The sequence below is a fragment of the Propithecus coquereli genome, unplaced genomic scaffold (assembly GCF_000956105.1).
Source record: "Propithecus coquereli isolate 6110/MARCELLA unplaced genomic scaffold, Pcoq_1.0 Scaffold89, whole genome shotgun sequence".
Lineage (NCBI taxonomy): Eukaryota > Metazoa > Chordata > Mammalia > Primates > Indriidae > Propithecus > Propithecus coquereli.
Genome location: NW_012155173.1, coordinates 4499914 through 4518776, shown reverse-complemented (window position 1 = coordinate 4518776; position 18863 = coordinate 4499914).

The window sequence follows — 18863 nt, the reverse complement described above, 5'->3', positions numbered from 1 at the left end:
TACATATATTTATATACATGTATATAAATAAAATTATCACAACCAATTCTTCCCTGAAGTCATTCATAAACCCTTCAGCATTCTGTGCTCCCTTTTTTGACATGTTGGTGCCTCTTGTGTTTGCCTTTTTGGGGATAATAATATAACTTTAAACAGTGCAATTCTTTACCTTGAAAAGCTCCATTTAACATCCCTTTTGACATCCTAGTCTCTAATTGCATCACTGAATGATTTATCTTCATGGTTTTGTGCAAAATGTAGAGTGCTTCATGTATTTAGTGCGTTTTTTCTTTGTTTTTTTCCTTTTTCTCCTAAGTCAAAGCTATGATCCTCAAGACTATATTTCTCTAGTGGTGGTGCTAGGAATATGGTCACTAGAGCTAGCCTGAGCTCAAATGCGGGCTCTGCCACTTAACTGGCATGTGACCTTACTTCCTTACAGATATAAAATGGGATGACTTTAGTACTTACCTCTCAGGCAATAAGATCATATATGTAAAATGCTTACCACAGGTCCTGGAATATAGTAAATGCTCCAGGTAAGTACATATTATCATGATTATTTCATTCCAGCTCTAGGCACATAGAAGAGATGACATTAGATTATCTATCACCATTGTTTGTCTGAACTGGTTTTCTGGTATGACTAGCAGGATAAATTTGGAAACGCAGTTGACCTGGTAGATCAGTACTTCACTGAAGGATTGTATAAATAAGCATATGGTTACCAATTATAATTAGCGCTTTAAGGGAAAATTAGCAGGGTATTCTGAGAGAGCAAAATAGATGAGCATATTTTATAGAGAAGGTTCCAAAAGGCCTTCTTAAGGGAGCAACATTTAATGGGAAGCCTGAAAAATAAGGAGAGTGTGGCCAGGGTAAAGGTAAGGGGAGAGGACAGATTTCCAAGTAGGGAGACAACATCGCAAATGCCCTGCACCATGAGAGAGCAGATACGTGACCAGGAACAGCGTGGCTGGATTGTGGTGAGCAAGAGGGAGAGAGAGGAGGGATGAAGGTGGAGATAAAGGCAGGGGAAGATGCAGGTAGAGGTTCTGAAGATCATGATGAAGAGTTTAGATGTTAGCCTGAGAAATGGGATGCTATCAAAGAGCCTTATATAGACACAGAATGTGATCAGATTAACACTTTGTATAAGACCAGTCTGGCGGCCACATGCCAGGCGCAGATGTAGACGTCGGTTAGGAGGCTATTGCTGTAACCAGGGCTGAAGGTGATGAAAACAGAGACAAGAGAATGGGTTCAAGAGGCATTTTGGAGGTGGGATCAATATAACTGGGAGGCTTGGATTTGAAGGAGCCTAGTGTCCCAGGGAATGTGTTTTGAGATTCAATATACTGAAATAACTTCATGATAACAAGGATATAACCTGGTCATCTCATGGGATTCCTTGGGAGGCCCATTTAGATCAAACATGAAGAAGAAATTCCCACTACTTCAAACTGTCCCAAAGTAAAATAATCTGTCTAAGAAGGTAATAAATTATTTGACTGTGGAAATGGGTCTGGGCTGCCATTTGTATGAGATCTTTACAAAAATGGCTTGAGAACCATTCTTAAGGACATGTTTCAACATTTGGGGAAAAATATGCATAATATTCATAGTTGACTTCTCAACATAATAACTAAGACTTATGAAGTGCCCATTATGTGCCAGTTTCAAATGCTTAACATGGGTTAATTTTTTTAACCCTCACAACTAGTCTATTAGATGATGCTAATATTGTGACCATTTTATCAATGAGGAAGATGAGACACAGAAATATTAAGGTATGTCCCCCAAGTCGTATTGCTGGTAAGTGGGTAGAAAGAAGCTTCAAACTTAGGCAGTCTGGCTCCACCCGATACAAGCTAAAGGTCCCGACAACTGAAAATTGTTCCGTACATCATAGCACAGCCATTCTATAGAACAGGAGAATGTTATTAGACACGACAGTCATGAAAACTATTTAGTAATGATGAAGAAAGCTTAAAAATATCTTGCCTGTATACCACTGTGTACAAAACACACACAGAGATATACAGAAAATGAAATGGAAGGGATCGTTAGAGTGAAGGGATTATAGCTGACATTTTTTCGTATGTTTCCTTTTCCAAATTTTCCCCAATGTGGTAACACTACACTTATTCAGAACATATAGTTGCAATTCAAAACAGATAAAATGCACTAGCAGCAAAAAGAGCTGGAAGGAGATTGGACTTCTAAGAACTTTCCCAACATGGAAATTTTACTATTCTATTAGAGTGGGCTTTTTTATGGGCAGACCGGGTATCCAGCATGAGTATCTGGATGAAGACAAATCTGTTATGAATGAAATGTAAAATCTCAAGTGAAAACTTTTATTTTGATTTAACAGTCAATAACTCAAACTAAACACCAGTCGATTAAAACAAATATGTTTTTGAGGCCTCACAACTCTGTATTATTAGTCACACATCCCTGACAATGTTGCTAAACTTCCGTAAATATGTTTTTAATGATCAGATGATATTTATCTAATGCATGCTATCTCTCACATTAAGTTGGAATTAAATGCACCGTTTACTGTGTCATATGCCTTCATGGCTTCAACAATCCTCTCTTTTCTTCCCTTTTCAGCTCAGATAACAATTTACAATGCAGCTGTGTAACATCTGCTAGCTGAGAAATGCTGCTGGAGAGGTTTTCAATCTCGGAGTGTGATAGGTCCCGATCCATAACGGTAAACCATTTCTCATCAACTTTTCCTGGATGCCAAAATGCATCTAAGGAAAATGTATTTGGAAAATATGCACGTGTCTGCCATTTTCCCCACCTCTTAGCTGAGGAATTCCCCACAACAAATCAATATGCCTCACAGCAGAAGAAAATAAAAGCACACAGCAAGGTCTCACCTACTTTTTTTTTCACTTATTAGTAACTACCTGACCCCTGAATAGCTGATCCAGAGTGAAGCAGTATTGTTTCTTAGGAGGGCCTATTCAATTATGGTGAAATGTATAATAATACTATTTTCCCCTGATTTGAAGACATTTCCAATTATATGACACACTACTGATTTAATAAGAGCTCCTTGGGAAAAGCAGAGAAGCACTACATTCATGCACATATCAATTATAAGACATCCCAATTTCAGAAATGCTTAAAAATGAAAAATGTGCATCTCAGAATTTAGAAAATATGATCTCTGATATATCTAAATTGGCAACATGTGTTTGTGTTACCTTTTTCCATTTTCTCTCATGCTCAGAATGAGGTTGTGAGTTAGATCTTTTGATCTCCTTTTTAAAAATGAGAAAACTGAGTCTCAAAGATTAAGTGAACTGATGACAGAGGTGGGACTCGAACTAGCTCTTCCCAAGCATGTCTTCACATGGAGGAGAAATTCCCCCTTCCTGGCACTAGACCCTGTGTGGAGCTAGAAGGACATTAAACTTGGAGGCACAAAAAGCCGAGTTCCTTCTCAAGAGTTGTCCCTAATAGTAGCAGAGTTTGGGCTAGAGGCTAGCTTGCATAACTCTGTGGTTATCCACAGTGGCTGATTTTTAAAGTTATTTCCAGTGTTCAAAGTTCATGAATTACTGATGAAAACAACCTGCTGAGATTTCATTGAATATTTGCCAGCTTCCTAGTTCTCTGTCACTGTTCTAAGAAAATAGAGTGATAACAGCCTCCAAGAATCTACTATGTTTTGCATGCTACATTCTTACACCTTACACACATTGTGTTAGTTCATAGTCACAGCGAGCCCATGAAGTAGGTGAACCATTTTACAGATGAGGACATTGAGGCGCAAAGAAAGAAACTTGCCCAAGATTCAGAATTCAAATCCAGATTTTTCTGATTCCAGAGCAGGGTTTTTAATGCCTAAATTAGTCTACTTTCAGGACACAGAAAAAAAAAAACAAAAACAAAAAAACAAGCAGGGACGAAAGCCTCTACTCTTAAGGATTTGAAATCTGTTTAGTGAAGTAAGATTAAAACATACCAAATGTTGAGAAGAAAATACCACCCATCAATGTTACCCTATTTTGCAGATGAGTAAATAGAGCTTAAGGCTGTCAGAACCAGTGAGACAGAATTCAAACCCAGGATTTCTAAGCCCTGTTGCAATTCCCTTTCTACCTCTACCTTGCACCTGCCATCTCATTTCATTTTTGAGAAAGAAGCCAGGTCCAAATGATATTCAACAACTGTTCCAATATGAAAGGTTTATCAGACTTTGATGGTGTGACTGCATCCAGTGATTTATGTCTGAAATTCTGAGGATGGGCTGTGACAACCCAAAGTCTCTGTCCTTTAGATCGCGATATTTCCTTCGTCCTGGTCGCTTCCTGCCCGGTACTCACTCACCCCAATAATAAATATTGCCTGCCACCTTTATGATTATTGGCAGTTAGATATGATGAATTCTGATACTAGTCAACTGTGGAGGAGATATTAAATTCATTGGCTAAATTTCCCTTAATGCTTCATCCAATATGAATCAATATTGGTTTAATAATTAACATGTTTAAACATTTTTATGTATATTTCATGATGAGACGGTCTATGTTTATTTTATGAAGATGAAATATTTAGCTCCCTGCCACCGATGGCAAAGCCATTCCAACTCAGAGCTTTCTCTTTAGCTTGCTCTGGGGCCATCTTTTCACATTCTGGGAGAACTGACTGCTTCTCGCTGTGACCCGGTAGAGGATGCTGAGTCCAAAATGAGAAGTTGAGAGTATCTGAAAAGAGGAAAGGCTTAATGCTGAACAGTGAGTTCTGAGAGGAGCCTCCTGGAAAGGTGGTACCCGCTCCCACCCTTGCCCGAGCTCTGCCTCAATTCTACTCTCCTCTTCTGTCTGAAAGCATGTACTGAGTGTTGACTCTAAATAAAATTCAATTTCCCCACTCGAGGATAGACAGTATCGGGAAGTGAGATTACAGTGTGGTTTAGAGCAGTGATTCCCAACCAGGGGTGATTTTTGGTTCTCCTCACCACCACCTGGGACATTTGCCAATGCCTGGAGATATTTTTGGTTGTCACAAGCAGAGGGTTGCTTACTGGTGTCTGGTGGGGCAGAGGCCAGGGATGCTGCTAAACATTCCACATTGCACGAGACAGCTCTCCACAGCAAACATGGTCCAGTCCAAAATTCCAGCAGTGCCAGGCTTGAGAAACTCTGGTTTCCTGTCAGACTTCAGTAGGCTTGACTCTCAGGTCTGCCACATATTGTTGTATAAACTTGGTAAGTTTCTGGTCCTTGCTTTCCACATCTCTAAGATGTGGATAACAATCCTAAAAGTGCCTTATTCGTGAAGTTTGGTAAAAATTAAGTGAGCAGACAAATATTAAAAATCTAATGTTTGGCACTGTTATGGACTCAATGTTTATGTTCTCCACAAATTCATACGTTGAAACCTAAGCCTCAATGTGATGGTATTAGGAGGTGGGGCCTTTGGGAGGTGATGAGGTGATGAGAGCATAGCCCTCATGAATGGGATGAGGGCCTCAATGAAAGAGACCGCAGATTACTATCTCACCTCCTTTTCTGCCATAAGTGAATACAAGATGAAGACAACTACCTGCACCCCAGAAGAGCCCTCACCAAAACCCAACCATGCTGGCACCCTGATCTTGGACTTCCAGCCACCAAAACTATCAGAAACAAATTTCTGTTGCTTATAAGATACCCAGTTAATGGTACTTTGTTATAGCAGCCCAAACTGCCTAAGGCAGGCATGTAGCTTAACCACGGGATATTGGAAACTATCTATAATACAAGAGGTAAAAGAAAGAAATTATAGAAAAAAAGTTTACCATTCTTGGTTTTTTCCTATATTCCATCTTTGTTAGGTGATTTTGAAGATCTTTAACATATTAGTTTGTGCTGAGGGCTCAAGAGGCCTTGGGAGCTCCCCCTCCTTCTCCTGGAAACCTGCCACTATTACATGAACGAAGTGGTCTGCTGGGGAACAAGAGACTGTGTGTGGCAGAGATGAATCATCCCAGCTGAAGTCATTTTAACCTGGCCCACTACCAAACCAAAGACACACAATCAATCCCAGCCAAGACCAGAACCACCCAGCTGAGCCCACCCCAAATTGCCAAATGGCAGAATCATGAGCAGAATCCTTGGTTGTTGTTTCAAGCTGCTATGTTTAGGGGAAATTCGTTACACAGCAAAGGCTAACTGATACAGTAAGCTAGAGCCAAGCATTGGAGACCCGTGAGGAATTAACTCAGAAAAAGAGGACAGCATGCACAGAAATATCTGAAGGAAAGAGGGAAAGCAGAATTCCTATCAAATTCTAGATGAGATTAGTAATTTCCATTAAGAAGGATTTATGGATTTTCTCCTTGGAGGATTAATAACTTCTTTACATTTGTTTTCAAAGCTTTTTGTCTTTTCCTTCTCATATACCTTACCATAAGTATTGCCTAAAAATCTGGTCAACTGGACATCCTGTCCTGGACCTCATGCTTTAGATCTATGCTGCCTAATATATTTGTACATGTGGGTATTTAAATTTAAACCAATTAATTGAAATTCAATACAATGAAAAATTCAATTCTGAAGTTACACTAACCACATCTGAAGTGCTCAATAGTCACAAGTGCCAGCTCAGATACAGAAAACTATCATCGCAGAAAGATCTACTGAGAGTGCAGCTTTAGAGGACCTCTCTCTAGTTCTTCATTTGGGAAAGGAAGTAAGAACTCTATGGGACTGAAGGGATAGGCAAACTTCCAGCATCAGGAACCCAGTACCTCGAAGTGATCTGATTGGACTGGTCTCAGTCCACTTGCAGGGGCTCATCCGTGGATCTGTCCCCTTGAGAATAGGGTCTGTTGCTGATGTGCATACCTTTGGGTCTGAAGAGTGCCTGAGGTGCACCTCTTAGATGGAAGAGGTGGACTTGCGAACTAGGGCTTCTGCACACAAGTTCATGAGAACCCTCTTGATGTAAGAAAGAGCTGGGGTGAAAAGAGAAGGCAAGTGGGCTACAGGCCAGAACCTATATTTCTAATCTTACCTTAAGCCCCACAAATGTGAAAGGTAGGCCTGTTACCCCCTCCGCTTTATGATTGATTAGTAATTATATTAGTTGCTTGTTGCTGTTTTAGCAGAAAAGCCAGGGATGCCAGGGGAGTCCTTCCTTCTCGTGCTACCATGTCTCTGGTCCTTCTCTTTTGTTTCCCTCTTCTTTTTAAGGGCCTTTGTGATTACACTGACTCCACCCAGTAATCAAGGATAATCTCTCTATCTTAAGGTCAGCTGATTAGCAACCTGCATTCCCAGTTGCCATGTAACCTAACGATTCACAGGTTCCGGGGATTAGGATGTAGTCATCTTTGGGGGCATTGGCCTTACTGCCACAGTGATTTAAGAGCAGCCTGTACTGTTGAGCAATTGTGGGCCAGAAATATATTCTCCTGACTTTATCAATCTCACTCTCTGCACCAGCCCTTTTACACACAGACCCCATTTGAGCCTCACAGTATTGTAACTCTATCAAGCACCTGTAATATGTCAGTGAGATTTTATTACCTGTACAAGTGGGATATAATTATTTTCATTCTATAGGTGAAAAAGCTAAAACTAAGAAGAGGTTAAGTAACTTGTCCAAAGTCCTTTTCCTTTTAAGTGCAGAATATTTAATGAAAAGTCTTCTTTTCCTTTGGGTAGATACGCAATAATGGGATTGCTGGATCTAATGGTAGTTCTACTTTTAGTTCTTTGAGACACCTGCATACTGTTTTCTGTAAGGGTTGTACTAATTTGAACTCAGTTGTGCAACTACAAAACCTGGGTTGTTCATCCGTTGTCAGACTTACTGACAACAGTAAGTCTATTTAAATAATCTGAAAATATGTTTTCTCTGGTCACTGAGAACTATAACTTCCTGAGCTCCTACTATGTGCCAGGTAGTATGTCAGGGGCTTTTCATACATTATCCAATTAATTCATATACCATTAACAATAATACATGCTGTTCATTGTACTCTTGCTACGTGCCATGCATTTCATGTATGTTATCTTTGTTCTTTATAGCAATCTTACAAAGTAGGCAACATTATCTCCATTCCCAGAATTAAAGAAAGCAAGATTTAGCCAAGTTAAATAAATCATCTGAAGCGACTTTTTTATTTATTTGAATATTCACTCAATAATTTTTAAGCTTCTACTATACAGCAGACATTGTTGCAGGGGCCAAGAATACAATAGAGTAATGTGTTTTTAACCTCATAGGGAAATATAGATCATAACCAAATCAATAAATAAAGGAATTGATAACATGAAAGTTGATGAGTGCCATGGGAAAAATAAAAAGGAGTTTAAGGATAGAATGTGTGTGTGGAATGTGCTAGTTTTATACAGGATAGTTGACGAAGACCTCTCTGAAAGTCATTCTTGAGCAGAGACATGGAAGAAGTAAGAGACCAATATAAACGAAGCCATCTGGGGTGAGAGCAGGCTGGGCAGAAAGGATGGCACAAGGAAAAGTTCTAAGGAGAGAACGAGCTTGGTGGGATCAAGAAACAATAAGAAAATGAATGTGGCTTGAGGAGGGTGCGAGAAGGGGAGACTGTCTTACCCTGATGAGGTCCAGAGCGGTCCAGATGGCACAGGGCAGAGTATGTCATTGTCAGGTCAGAGTCTCTAACACTATGAATAGATGGGAAGCTATTAATCAGAGGAAACTTTTGAGTAGGGAAATGGAAATTAGGGTTCATATTCTAGAAGAATGACTTGGGGGCTGGGAGGAGAATAGACCTGGGGGCAAGGGTACCAGCAGGGAGACCAGAGAGGAGGTTGTTGCTCTTTCCTAGAGAGCTGATGGGTAGCAGCAGAAGTTGTGAAAAGTGTTCACATCTTGGGTATATTTAAAGAGAAGTCAGCAGGATTTACTGATAGAGGGAAGCAGGGTGTGAAGAGAAAAAAAAAAAGGAGCTAAGGATAGGCCCAGAGTTCTGGTCGAGAGAACTAAAAGAGTAGAGCTGCTATTTACTGTGAACACGGCCATTTCTAGTTCCCTAGACTGGGGTCTAGGGAACTTCTTTAACCATGGGAGGCATTGTATCACCTTTTTATGCTATCGGGAACATTATCCAGAGAGGGAAAAAATTATGATTCAGAGAAGCCAGGATGATTTCTAGATTCCTAAAGCAGTGATCTTGAGTGTAGGTTGAGCTGGGAGGGGAAAAGGTTGAGGTGGTATCTAGAGGCATGGACAATTAATCTACAGTAACAGGAGGGAAAGCGTATGAGCCCAAATCCCAGTAGACTGGGAGTAGTGATGGGCATTGCAGACATTCTCATTGATTTTCTGTTGAAATAGGTAGCAAAGTCTGAGCAAAGAGAGGTGGGGTGAGGTGGGGGACATATGAGCAAAACAGAAAAGAAATGAAATAGTCATGGCGAGTGGATGACGGGCATGCAGTAGAATTTGAATCCATGTTCTTTAGGGTTCAACATCAGCAAACTCTATGTCTTTAAATTGTCCTGCAAAGTAAATGTATATTATTTCTGATTGGATGAATAAATAAGATGGAAATTTCAAGAGTTTCTGTGGTCCAAGTCCACTCAGCTTGTTATGTTGCAAAACCAGATTTCAAACTAAAGCTTCAGACAACTAACTGACAGCTGAATCTGAATGAACCTATTCCCAATTGCTCCCATAGGGAAAGGAAGAACCATGGCAGACAAGAAGGGGCAGCCAGGTCCTAGGTCCCTACTTCAAGAACCCTGCGAAGGTGGCAAATGTAAAAAGTATCTGCATGTTTCCTAGGTCTTTCTTAGCTGCATTTTGCCCTAATACTGTTGTGTTGTGTATTTACCCATTTTGCCTTCGACTTTCCTCTATACTCAGATCAAGTTGAAGAAACAGATGTCAGACTAGCTTTGACCTGCTCCCACGAGTCAGCCACACAAAGCAGGATATCTCTGTGCTGAGGGCTTTCGAAAAGGGGCTGAACTTTCCTGGAAAGGATGAGATCAGGGCAGAATATCTGCCTTTACGTTTTCATTTATGGCTCAGAGTTCTATCCTTTCCTTTTCTTTTCTTTCTTCATCCTATGAGCTATGATTCATAGTTAAATGTGTCACTTAATGGAAACTTGAAGTTCCAAGTAATTTTCTCAAGTCTCAGAATCTCTCACAGGGTTGAAAGAGACATTGCAGTTCAACATGCCCAGAATCACTTTGCTCAAATGAGGAGACTGAGACCCAGGAGAGGAAGTGACAGCAAATGCATTCCAGAAATTGTGGCTCTTTCAGTCCCACCAAGGGCTGAAGGAAGCTCCCAGAAGGTTGCATATTCTGTTTCAAACGTTAGAGTAGCCCACAGAAAGTGAAACAGGATTCACAGTTTTCCAACCAGACTCTTCAGTCCTAAAATGGTATTTGCAAATAGCATTAGGAAAAACATTTTTCCCCTTGTTTTTGATGTCTAATGGTTAAGCTCTCTTTAAAGGTTGTATTCTAAAAAGGTTGAGTTCATGGAAAGTCAGTGACTCAGAGACAGACTACAGGGCTATTTAAAACCAGCCCTGTGGCTTTTAGCGTCTTCACCACAAAGGGTGGGCCCCAGGGGAAACTGGCTGCAGCAAAGAGAAAGTGGAAGGAGAGAAAGGTGGCCTCCAGCCATTCGTCCAACGTGAGGATCTGTGATACCCCCTCAATTCACTGCCTCCTTGTCCTGTCTGCAAACTTGACTGCATCTACATTTATCCCCACTTCTGTCCAACTTCAGGGTCTTGCACTAGCTAAGATTTTTTCTTCTGTTCCACATCTATGAACCTATCTCTCTATATCTCCTCTAAGACTTTATTCCGTCAAGTGGACCTTGCATTTCTGAGATGCTCAACCCTCCTTCTCTACCTGTACCTTCCTTTCAGTAATGGTACCTTGCCTATAGCAGCTCCCCCATACGCCATGTTGTTCTTGCACATCATCTCTCCTTAGTCCTTCAACGATGAGCATTCTGAAATGTTTCTCTGCCTGGACTGTTCCTCCATTCTTATCTTCCATTCATTCCCGGACCCAACAAAATCAGATTTCGTCTCCCAAAATTTCACTCAATCTTCTCTTGCCAAAGTCACCAATGTAATTTCAAGACCCATTGGAAAGTGTTAGATTCCTTTCTTATATGATGTCTGTACCATGTGGTATTGGTTACTTCTTCCTCGAAATGGATTTCTTCCTAGGATTCTCAGGCACCTATGAAGATTCTTCCTCCTTTATTGACTTTGTAAATACTAATGTTTCCCAGGATCCTCTTTGACTATATATATTCCTTTTTCTTCCATTTACTTTCCTTTTCCCCCCTCTTTTCTCTTTCCCTTCTCTGTCCTTTCGTTTCCTCCCCTTTTCTTTCCCTCCACTCTCTTCCCTTCCATTCTACACTCCTTGCTGTGGCAACACCACTCAAACTCAGGGATTAATCTACACTCACAGCCTAACAATTCCAAACTTGACATCTCCTTATTAGTCTTTTTCTGACAGTAAGCCCATTTTTATGAACGTCTTTAACCATGTCCACCCATGTACCAAGAGATTTTTATCATACATCTGCCCTCCTAAGACCCTCGATGCCATGGCTAACCCCATCCTCGTACATGCAATTATTTACCAAGTGCAGTTCTTGCACCTCCCGATGCAGTACTGCCTGGTGGAGCCATTAGAGAGCCGCAGAGCAGACAGCTGCCCAGGCCTCTGCATTTCAGGGGAGAGAGCTGAGCTGGAGAGTAAGGCTCAGAATGGTCCAAGAGAAAGAAGAACTAGGAGTAGATGGGGAGACCTAAGAAAGAGCTCAGAACAAGAATTCAAGATCTAGGGATCCATGGATGGTTCCTCAAATTATATCTAAATTGTAGATTTGTTCATTGTTCATATGTTCATTATTTAAGATAATTCATAGCTTTCATCAGATTCTCAAAGGTATCAATGGGCCACAGAATTCCAAAAAGTACCCTAGTTTCAGGCAAACAGAATTTGTGTTTAATTGTTGCAAATGCATGTGTGTGTGTGTGTGTGTGTGTGTGTGTGTGTGTAAGAAATGACTGAACTGGCAATAAGTAGATTTAGGAACCAGCCTTGGCTTTGCCACTAACAGACTGTGCAGCATCAGGAAGGATTATTTGACTCTTCCAACCCATACTGAAACCTTCTCAGGTCATCCTAAACTCTCCCTGCAGCACTTTGCACTCTGGGATTTGCATTACTGATTTAATGTCTGTCTTCTCCACTAGATGGCAAGCCCCAAGAGAGCAGGGTCTATGCTGCCCACTATTGTACAGTGAAGCAGCGCACAACAAAAAGTTATTTTTTTCCCCTTGGAACATTATTTCTCTCCTCTGGACTCGAGCATCTCCATCAGTAAGGTTAAGGATTCATTTTTCACACATCAACATTCTGGCATAGTGTTGGTCTTCACCACCATCATATCCCCAGAGCCTGCTGAGCCTGAGTGCTGGTTTTTCCATTCAAGCAGAGCAGGTGAGCAGAGAGGGGTGTAATTATAATACATTGTGGCATGTGCTATAATAACGGGGTTAGAAGGTGCTAAGGGAGCAGGGTGGGGCACTGGCCACATCTGGGGATTCAGACATCAACTGTCTCCCTTGGCCTAGGTCACACTGGTTCATCAGGGCAGAATGGACAGTGCCCCCTCTGGGACGAACCATGCTGGCCACATGGAGGCATGCTCAAAGAACTCCTTCCTAATCATTTCAGATGTCTTTTTTTCACTCTCTCAATTTTAACTCGTGACTCACTATTTATAAAAAATAAATTACCTGCCACCATAGTGTATAATTCTCAAGCTACCTGTTCGCCATAGCAAAGCAATAATGCACAGCTCCCAAAGGAAGCATCATTCTCTCTCACCTCCCCTTCCTCCCAACTTTGCTGTGCTCTGAGCCACAACAAGGCAGGGAAGGAACAAACATGCCAGAATTCAGCCTTCCTGTTGGCTTTACTACCTTTCCTGAACAGCTACCATTTGAATGTCTTTGTAAAATGTCTTCATTTTTTTTCTTCATGGTTTCTCAGCCTTTCTTGCTTGAAATGACACTCTTTCATTTTTATTATTATTATTTTTTGTTAAAGACGGGAGTTGGAATTACTTACATTTCCAGCCTATACCACATTTAGGGTAATAACTTCTTGGCTTCTCCACATTATTTTCACCATTTATCCCATAATGGTGTGATATAGTTAAAACAAAAACAAAACTTAAGATTTAAAATAAAAAACCTGGGCTTTGAAACCCAGCTCTATATCCTGGCCAATCCAATGGTCTGTCCGAACCATAGTTGCCTCATATGTCAAATCAGGACAGTAAAATTGGGACAGTAACACTATAGCACCTTCTTACACTAATGCTTTTGGTGAACTTGAGATCGGAAATCATGGGGCCAAGTGTTTTGGAAATTCTGAGATTCTCTATGTGAGTCAATAATCTGTATTATTTCTTTTGAACTTCATGATATGTTTCACATCCTCAGCTTTGGCACACACCTTCCTTCCTTTATTATCCCTTTTTCAATTTTAAAATTTTAATCAAGCTTTTCAAAATCTCTATCTCCATGTGGTAAAAATTTGCTTTTTTGTGTGTGTTAATCATATTTGTTATTCAAGGAAGCAATTCTATCTGGCTGTTAATTCTTTCTTCATTCAACAAATATTCATCATGCATATAAAATGTCTAAGTTATGATCTCTGACTGTACGGTTTTGGCTTCTTCTATAACAGTGCCACCTGATGGTTCTGATGGTCACTCAGTGTGTGATTGATCAAAGAGGCAGGTGAAACTACAAGGCAGCTAACTTCTTGAGGAGGAAGTTTTAATTTTTAGAAAGTTATTTTTCATGTTGAGCTAATCTTTGTCTTCCTGCAATTTCTATCTATTGCACTATTCTAACATCCATTGTTTTCCTCTGCAAGTGTTCAGATGTTTGCAGATAACTACTAAGCTACTTCTCCCAACATTTTCTTTCTCAGGCTGAGAATCAAAATTTGTTCCAACCATTCTGTGTGTCTGATTTGCTCTTCTTTTCCCTTTTCTTGCCTCACCTGGTTTGTCATCATTAAGCCTTCGCTAAGATTGAACTCAGAATTGCAGGTGTGGTTGTACCATGGTTAACTAGATTGGAGTTATCATTTTTCCTCCACCAAGCATGAAGCTACTCTTAGTTCAGCCTGTAATAGCATTAGCATTGTTTTTGTTCCAGAGCTCATTGTTGACTCATACCACTGCCACACTTAAACAGAAATATGACCTCAGACTTTAAACCTGTCTTTCTTCCAAACCATATTTTCCTCACCCTATATTTATAGAGTTGGGGTTTTGAATCCAAACGAGGACTTGATATTTGCCCATATTCAGTTTGATCTTTTTAGATTTGATCCAGTGTTCTCATTAGCCAAGAAGTTATTGGATCCTTATTATTATTCAGTGTATTGGCTGTTCTTCTAAACTCCATGCCTTGGAAAATTTTAATCAATAAATTTACAATGCACTCCTACTATTAGTTAACATGTGGCAAATTTTGGTTAAGAAGGAAGTTGATATATAACGTAACTATACCCTGGGTTAGTTTTTCTTACCCTTTTTAATTTTCAAAACATCACTAGAGTGTATAAAGGTAAGACATCATAAAGTATACAAGGATACTACATCTAGCACGTAATAGGTGTTCAATAAATATCTTTCGGGTGAATAAAACTAAGGAATAGGTTTGCCAAACCCAATTTAGGAAAAAAAATCAAAAATAATACAAAGGAAAAAATAAGAGCATCCTTCATACAAAGGTTGATGAGGGAGGAAACACAAAGTTGTCAAGGTAAATCAAATTCTGAATGGAAGTCAAAAGCCAGAAGGGGAGCAGTATTCAAAATGAGACTGAGCACTCTGAAACTGGGAAGGTGCATAAAATACTTTCCCTGAAGACAGCGACAAGCTGATGGCTAAAACTGATGGCCTTCTGAGAATGTTTTGGTGAGCACAAGGGAGAAGCAGACAAAAATAAAGCAGCCCTTCAATGCACACATGCACACACACACTGCACACATATGCACACACACATGCTAATATTAACCAATTCCCAGTGAACATCCACTGTGGGCCAGGTATCATTTTAAGTCTCCCCAAAGCCCATTGACACTATGGTCATTGACATTATGGTTGTTGACACTATGAAATTGACACTATGGTCACGCCCACTATGTAAAAGAGAGAACTGAAACTTTGACAGGTTACATCAATTTCTTTAGGTCATGCACCATAGTGGAAAACAGGTGTAGAACTTGGACTTTGATATATCACTGCTCCCAGGGGACACAAATGTCTGAGTGTACACTTAAAAAGGTTTCCTCCTAATGTCTTACACATTTTGAAACACTGGCAATGGTTAACTGACACATAGTTAATTATAAGAGGAAAGTACTGTCAGATTAAGACTCAAAGTACCATTCCTTAAGGACCAGTGAAGAAACCCCTGTGGGGGCTGGGCCTAGAGCCCTCAGATCCCTTTCCAAAGAGCCTGTTCTGGGTTTTCCATATATTTAAGGTTTCTAGTTCCCCTAACCTTGTTTGTTCTATCACGCCTGCCAATTCCGGCATTTTATCTGTAGTCTATACACTTACTAACATTTCTGTTACGAAATTAAGTTGACAACATCAAATGCATGGCCTCAGGTCACCTCCCAACTCCACATCCATCCAGTTCTTATTCAACTTAAGTGATTCACATATGACCTCCCACCTTACTGCCCTACCTGAGCCAGCCCGTCTCTCCTTTGGCTTTCCTACTTCAATGTTCAGGCCAGGGTCAGATGTCTGTGTTGCAGAAGGGATGCTGGAACTGGGAGAAATGTCACTGAGACAAGCAGTGGGCTGGCTGGAGGTGGGGACCATTCAGACTAGGAAGCAAAAGCTAAATGATGAGCACCTAAATGTCAACTCCCAGGCATTCAATAACCTCAGGCACCTTGCTGGGGAAGAAAGTGGTAGCTTTCCAGGAGGATGTTCCTGGAAGTCCCATAGATATCCCATTTCTTCACAAGTATTTATGGAGGACCTACTGTGTGTCTAGCATTCTGCTAGTTACTGAGGGTACAACAGTGTGCAAGACAGAGCCAAGAGTTTACTGTCCACTACGAAGCAAATAGAAGCCTAGACATCAAAATCTTCATACTAACTTTACTGATAAATCACCTTGATGAGACATCTCACCTCCTTGCAACTTAGTTTCTCATCTGCATAATATACGGGTAAAAAGATGTTGGGTAATGCTGCGACGAAGGTCTCTTTCAAGCATGATGACCCTGAGTCTGTTTTCCTGAAACATTCACTATCCCACATTCGTTGTTGGTGGCTTTTATCAACTTTGCCTTTTGCAAAGGGGGTGGGGAGGGTTTCTGCTGGGCAAGTTCTTCCCATTTTCGTAATAGAGTTATGCACTCCCCTCTGTAGGTCTTTAATCTTCCAGCATTTATCCCATCAGTTCTGTCTCCAGTGAGCCCTTATCCCAAGATGTTTGTCTATTAAATTAAGAGTTTTGCAGAAGGGGAGAGCCATTTAGAGGCTGTAAATCACCGGGCAGTCTTTTAGCTGCTCTCTGCTCGGAGCCCCACTGCTTCATCGAGCACTCGTCCTGCCGCTGCCTCCCCTCGGGCCTTGGCTCTCAGAGACAGACAGCTTTGGAGCGTGGAACCCGCACAGACCCGCCTGCTCCAAAACCTGCTCCAGTCTCTGGGGCCAGCCTGTCCTGGGGCTGAGCTGATGGGGAATTTATGTGAGTCCTTCATTAACCCTCAAGAACCACAAGGACAACTCAACTCTCTTACTGGTTCTTCTTTCATCTTCTTCCCTGCACCCAGACCCTTGCTTGATACTCTAGTTTTTAATAACTGTAATCCTTGACCATGTCCCTGACTTGGGATTATAAAGAGTATGCAGGAAAATAATACTTACTATTTATTATGAACCAGTTCCTGTATGTAGCTTCTATCGCTTGTATTTTCATTTTTTACCTGTAAGTTGAATGATATTGTTACTTCTATATTACTGATAAAGAGACTGAGGCCAAGACAGATTATATTAAAGTGCCTGAGTTTTTATGACTTATTGGTGATGGAAAAGGGATTTTGAATCTGAAGCTGCTTTATACCAAAGCCTGTGATATATATTCATTCATGCATAGTGTTTTTTGAGTGGCTACTGTGTGTCATGCCAGGTGCTAAGCTAGTGTTGCCACAGGAACCAGAAGTTAAGATTCCCACGCTCTCCTAGAGGGTACGGTCTGCCCTGCAGTGGGATACATTCCCACCCGGACACCAGAGGCATTGCTGCAAGTTCTTTAGCCCTCCCTCCTAACTTGCCGATGACGTTTCTATCCCTGGCCCCTCACACTGTGATTGGGATCCTGTTAAAATCTAACTCTCGCCATGTCTATCTCTCTGGCTCTCAGGAAATTGCCATAGACTCCCCTAGCCACACCCACAAGGAGCCTTTGTTAAGGCATTGCGCAGGCTTGCGGTAGACTGCCCAACGGCTCTACTACACAGGGTGTCTTTCCTGTTGCTTTAGATTGTCCCTTCTTGTCCTTCCTATCTTGTGCTTCCCCACTTCTTGGGAGGCCTCCAGGTCCTGCCTCAACTTCTCTGCCTTCTTGTTCCAACCTGCCGTATTTTACCTTCCTGTGCCTGCTTCACAAGGCTTATCTGACTTCAAAGCAATCATGTGGAATGGTGACACACAGGGACAGGACCAAAAGGTGTGTTCTCCATATATCTGACTCATTCCTCAAGGGCCTCCTGACCTAGGGCTGCCCCTAGAGACCTGCGTTTCTGGACTCCACTGCCTCCTCTGAATTCCCCAATGCCCCTCAAGGACTCTTCCCTGCTCCCACTCATTATGGTTCCCTCCAGCTTCAGGAGAAGCTATCACAGGTAAAGCTGGCATGATGGATTTATCCATAATATGTAGAATGTGAATCACGCAGGGCCAGAAATTAGAAGACTTGATTCAAGATCCAATTCTACAAATATCAGCTCTGAGATACTGGTCATATCTCACACACTCTCTGGGAACTCTCTATGTATTAAATGAGAATATTAGTGGCTATGATGGCTTTATCATGGGTCTACTTGGGTAGGTTGAACTACATTTCTCAGAATTCCCTTTCTTACACTTCTCTGGTTAGGTTGTACCACAAGGGAGATCCCTGGAATGTTCTGGAGGGTGGACCAGCAGCCATTTGATAGCTCACATGTTATTACTGGTCTGCTGACGCACCTTATTGACTTGGAGCAGTAGTTGGGCCCACAACTCCTCTACCTTCCTCTGAGTCCTCCTTCAGCTTCTATCACTGCTAGGCCAAGTGTGTAAGGGTAGATCTGTGACAAAGGATACCTATGGCTTCTGTAGGATACCTACGTCATCAGGGCCAGAGGCAATGAGAGCTAACATGGCTTTCAGTCCACCTTTGTGGGGTTCCAGCTTGTGCACGTGGCTTGAGTCTGTCCTCAATCTCTCTCACTTTACATCTGTCTTTGCTTCCCAACGTACAGCCCTTTGAGCTTTGAGCTTCAGCATCAGATGCAGAGACAACAGACTTCAAGAGACACATAACCAGCTCTCATAATTGCATAAGGCCAAAACCTTGTAACAGGAATTTTATGTATAGGTATAAGTGTGTGTGATGAGCCTGTGTGTGTGTGTGTGTGTGTGTGTGTGTAACCAGTAGTTCTGCTTCTCTGGTTGAACCTTGATCATATAAGTACCATATGTACCATTTTTTAAAAAATCACAAAACTCAGGAGCATAAAAGAATAACCATGAGCTCATAGACCTGCAGGTCAGCTGAG